Source organism: Tripterygium wilfordii, chromosome 10, assembly GCF_013401445.1.
Source record: "Tripterygium wilfordii isolate XIE 37 chromosome 10, ASM1340144v1, whole genome shotgun sequence".
NCBI lineage: Eukaryota > Viridiplantae > Streptophyta > Magnoliopsida > Celastrales > Celastraceae > Tripterygium > Tripterygium wilfordii.
The window spans coordinates 6,032,822-6,038,393 of record NC_052241.1 but is presented as its reverse complement, the minus strand read 5'-3'; the positions used below and the strand labels follow the sequence as shown (position 1 = coordinate 6,038,393).

Here is a 5,572-nt window from a genome sequence, read left to right as displayed (position 1 = left end):
TCTTGTCCTATAGGATTGTGTGGACACACCTCAATAGTATGCATAGTGCTAGAACACATAGCACATATCTCCTTCTTTCCAGCTAGTAGTTTCAGCTCATGTCTCAATTTTGCCACTTCCGCCTCAAGAATTGAGTTAGAATTAATCTCGTAGACACCTCGTTGTTTAGGGGCTGCTACTTTCTGTTCTGAATTTATGTCCCATTGTTGTGAATTCAAGCACATGGTTTCAAATATTTCAGTAGCTTCAGCTGAAGTCTTCATTGACAAACTACCTCCAACCGTAGCATCTACGATTTGACGAGTTTGAGGTGTTAATCCTTCGTAGAAAAATTGGACCTTCTCATACTCATTAAAACCATGATGAGGGCAGCGAATAAACAAGTCATTGTACCGATCCCAACATTCATAGAATGGTTCCCCTTCGTTCTGAGCAAAGTTACGAATCTCCCTCTTCAAAGCATTGGTTTTCTGAGCTGAAAAAAACTTAAGAAGAAACTTTTTAACCAGCTCATCCCATGTATTGATTGATCGAGGAGGAAGGGAATTTAGCCATGCTTTTGCTTTGTCTTTCAATGAAAACGGGAAAAGACGGAGTCTCACTTGTTCATCTGAAATCCCTGTGTAGTGAAAAGTAGAACATAAATCAAAGAATTCCTTCACATGAAGATATGGATCATTATTGCCATCTCCTCTGAACATGTTCAACATCTGGATATGTTGTATCTTTAACTCGAATTGTCCAGTTGCTGGAGCAAGAACAATACATGATGGAGCATTGTATACTGTCGGTGCTGTGTAATCACCAAGAAGTCTTCTTTCAGGTTGTCCTTGGTCAGCCATGTCTTCCTTAATGTCCTCTTTATTAAGCTCGTCTCGTTCTTCTCTTTGCTTCCTTCTTATATCCCGAAGTTTAAGCTCAATTTCAGGTTCAAATTCAATCAGCTCGTTTCCCCTCGGTCGAAGACCAGTCATCCACAAAAGGAATTTGTTCGTTGGTCGTATTAGCACGAGCTACAGAATTTTGACTCGAGCTAAAACGCACTAATTTTTCCACTGCAAAGAAAAATTTAACAAAATTAAAACTAAGTAAAGCACAATTAATTAATCAAATTGAATAAAACAATCCCCGGCAACGGCGCCAAAAACTTGATAGCAATTTTCGATCGCTTAAAATAAGCAAACAAAAATTCCAAATTAAAATACTCGCAAGCGCACAAGACCGTAGTAGAATAGGCTATGCAAGAACGAGGTCGAACCACAAGGATTGGATAAACAATACGATTAACTACTATACTAAACTTAGCAAAAGGAATAATTATTGGGAGCTGATTGATTTTGGATAGCAAGTAACGAAATTAAAGCAACGAAGTAAAGGAAACACAAACTTGTTGATTTTGGTTGTGAAAGCAAATTTATGAAAGAATTAGGACAATGAATCCATCTTAATAATCCTCTCTAGTTGTTGATTACCTCACCTTTAATCCACTCAATCGATGTTGTTGGCGAATCCACTAAGGCGTGAATTACCTATGGTATCTAGGCTAATTCCTTTATCTTAACATGCAATTTGGTTATGGTATCTAACTCAAATATGAACATGCAAGATGTACTTAAGTTCAAGAATTCATTAACATGCCATGTAAACCCTAGGAGCATGGTATCTACCCTAGGCGTTCCCAATTCCTAATCGCAAGAAGCTGGTCCCAAACCCCGTATGGTATCTACGTGAGCTTGCATCAATTTACTTAATTGAAAACTTAGTTGGTGGTCAATCATCCAAGCAATCAAACAAGTATATAGCACGGTGATTAGAAATCCAACATCAAAAGAGCAATCAAAGATAAGAACAATAAACAAACTAGAGAATCATATTAAGACTTCATCAAGCCCTAGCAAAAACGTTTAGTTACACATAGTTATGAATGAAAACCACAAGAAAGGTTGGAGAACACCCTAGAAAAGTCGGCTGAATATCTGAGTGTCTGAACCCCCCTGGTAGTTCCTCAGAATCCTATGAAGTCCTCCTTAAATAGCTCTCTCAACCCTAGACTTCCTCTACAACAATTACTAAAACTCCAAGGAAATTTACCCTTGGTTTCCAAAACAATAAACCCAACAAAAAGGAAAGAGGTTGACTTCTTCTTTGATTAGGAAACTGGACTGCTGGATGTCTCGGACGTTTTTCCCATGTTACGCCCTTTAGAAAAATCTCCAAAAATATCTAAATTGAAGCTTGATGTCTTAGCTTTCCAGGGCTATCTCACACGTCTCTAGAAAAATTATGTGGAATCTTCTAGACCCACTTCTTCACAGATAGCGCAGTTCTGCCGAGATCATATTTTAGGTCAACTTGTCTTCAAATTCTGGGTTAATTGGCTTCACTGAAAATTCCCAAAATATTCTCCAACATTCTTCAAGGTCTTAGCTTTATTCTCCAATTGACGGTTCTTCAAAATGCTCAAAATATACCCTTTTCCATCAAAAACCATCCAAGTGCTCGAGAAAACTGAAAATGAGGAAAACAAAGTAATAAGTCCTTTTTAAAGCCAATCCTCTAACAAAAACCAAGTTTAAAGGGTACTAAAATGAGAGAATATATGAGCTTATCAGTATTCTTCTGCCAGAATGAGAGCTTCCTCCAATTTCATTTCGTAAGGAACTTGCCTCTCTACATCTTCTTCATGTTGGCCCCTCCGGACCTAAACATTGTTAGGAGGTAATTCTTCCCTCCTAGATCATTCTAGAACTTGAGACATGATGTTTTAAAGAGAAACTCTTTATTCTTGTATTATTTCATACGTTCTTTCTTCCTACATCACTTTTTTCCCTCGATATAAAAATTGCATCGACAGATATCTAACATGTTAGTTTAGGCTCCGTAAAATGTTTCATACTTAAATAATTCCAAAGGACAAGTTTTGTTCAAAACAAGTGAAATCTTCATCAATGGATAGAGTTGAGTAATTCCAAACCATCGAAGGGGACCACTGTACTCTATTTATTATTCTTACATTTCTAAATTTCTATTTTAGACTCCGTAGAACATTTCGTATAAAAATAATGCCAAAAGGTTAAGGTTTACTCAAAATTGGACAAAAACTGAAAAGTTGAGTTGTAGTAGGAGTCCGACTCTCTCTCATGGCTTTTCAGAGGATATCTCGAAGGGAAAATCCCATCTGAATTCCTCTCCAAAAGGGAGTTGGACTTTGTTGGGAATTGGTGTCCTATTGGGACTCTTTACTGTTGTAGGGGTCAAAGTCAACCTCAGCAAATTATATGGGCCCCGAAGCCCAACAAAGGCTAGAACCCCGAAGCCCAACAACAATCAGACCAGAGCATACGGTCCAAAAAGGACTTGGTCTTTTAAAGGCAATACAAAGCCGATGCAAGTAAGGTCGAACCAATAACTAAGGGACAAAGCCGAAGATAGGGCAGGGCAGTTCCTCGTTAAATGGTAACAGCCGAAACTATTGCAAACTACCTCAAACTGCCGTAAACTCCCCCAAACTGCCATGAACTTCTCCAACTGCCACAACTGCTGGTAACTGCTCAAGAAAAGCATAGAAGGAGTTCATTAGGCTCAGGAAAGGGGACTTCGGTTGGGAAAAATTCTAACTTTCTCACTCACTCTATAATCACAAGTGATAAATAAAATATCATATAGTTCTGCACCGTGGACCTAGGCTCAAAGCCGAACCACGTAAAATATCTTTGTTTTGTCTTACATTTACCAACTCACTCTCAACAATTCGATTGTCGACAATTTACATCAACAATTGTTATGTCCGCTTTTGCCTAGGTCGGTCAAGTCCCCTACTTCGGTTAGGTGGGCCGAACCACCTAGGTCAGGCTTCAGCCTATCTAGTGTTTGGTTAATGGTGTTGAAGTGGCCACTTAAATTGGTGCCGAAGTTGTTCAATATTTTTCTGGTCTAGTTGGCATTCCTACGCCAAGTGGATAATTTCTATTGGATGGGACATTTTGGTAATATCAAATAGATTTAGGAAATTCACGAAAAAATGTTTGGGTATTTAAAATCTGTTGGGTAATCATACTCATAAGAGCATCTATATATATAAAAAAAAGTAGAATATACTTAAGTTTTTTTTTCCTCATAAACTTTCAACTTTTTAATCCCTCGTGTTTAGTTATTGCAATACTTAATCATATTTTAATCCTTAATTATAATACCTTTTTTTAAAGTCTACATAACAACCTTTATCATTATCTTTATCTTTATAAAAAATTTTACGACCTTTTTCAATATGATTATCTTTATCACTATAAAAAATTTTGTCACTTTTTGAAATTTTAAATAGTAATTAGTAAAATGTTTTGAATAATTTATATTGAAAAGTTGAAATCATATTCAAATTCCAAACAACTCACTTATTTTAATTATAATTAAAAATCATCTTTTAAACACATTATTTATCAATTCAGTAGATAAGGTATGAAAATCATTGATTAACCCTCCGTGATATCACTAATTAATAATTTATAACTTAATTGTTTAATTTTTAATCCTTAATTATGATTTTTTTAAAAAAAATTATACACAACAACCTTTATCATTATCTTTTTTCCAATAAAAAAATTTTACCACCTTTTTCAATATGATTATCTTTATCACTATAATTTTTGTCACTTTTTTGAAATTTTAAATAGTACATAGTAAAATATTTTGAATAATTTATATTGAAAAGTTGAAATCATATCCAAATTCCAAACAACTCACTTCTTTTAATTATAATTGAAAATAAACTTTTAAACACATTACTTATCAATTCAATAGATAAGGTATCATAATCATTGATTAACCCACGTGATATCACTAACTAATAATTTTATAATATAATTGTTTAATTATGTTATGTTAATAACGACTAAGGAATCTACTTTCCCATTTATAATAAAGGACTTCCTTTGTGATAATTTCTTTCAATTTAAATTTTAAAAATTCAAACACCTTATGATAATATTATTTTTTAAATTTTAAAGATGACAATATGGTTTTCAAATGGTGAGGTCTACGTATTTATCAAACATCTACTCATTGTCTCAATTTTCTTCTATTTCCTATTGTTTGTATGTTACAAATGTCTCCAAGGTTTGACTTTATTGATACTATCACTCATGATAGGCATGATTAGAAGTTGAAGATTTGAGATATACGGTTGTGGAAGGTTCAAAACTTTGTAAGATTGATGAAACAAACACAATTGAGATGATTCTTATGGATGAAAAGGTAATAACTGTCTAATTTTTTTATTTGCTACAAATTAATAATCATATTTGATTTGATGTTTGATTTTTTTTTATAACAGGATGGAATAATTCATTCCTCTATAAAAAGTCTTTACTTGGAAGGTTCAAGGATTTGTTGATTGAAGGTTATGGTTATGTTATGACCAATTTTATAGTTGGTTACAACAATGGAAAATTCAAATCTACTAGGCATAAGTATAAGTTGAATTTCATGGCAAAGAATGATGTTTCATTGCTGATAGAGTTGAACAATCCAAAGGAAAGTTTTCTTTTGTTTCTTTTGCCGAGATAATTGTAAAGAA

The 5,572-nt window shown here is 34.2% G+C and overlaps 1 non-coding gene across 1 annotated transcript; it reads left to right on the top strand.

Annotated features, from left to right (window-relative positions):
* The first annotated feature begins 354 nt into the window (after positions 1-354).
* LOC120008323 lies at positions 355-463 on the top strand. The gene has a single exon (XR_005470443.1). It is a non-coding gene; the product is annotated as a small nucleolar RNA R71 (small nucleolar RNA).
* The last annotated feature ends 5,109 nt before the right edge of the window (positions 464-5,572 follow it).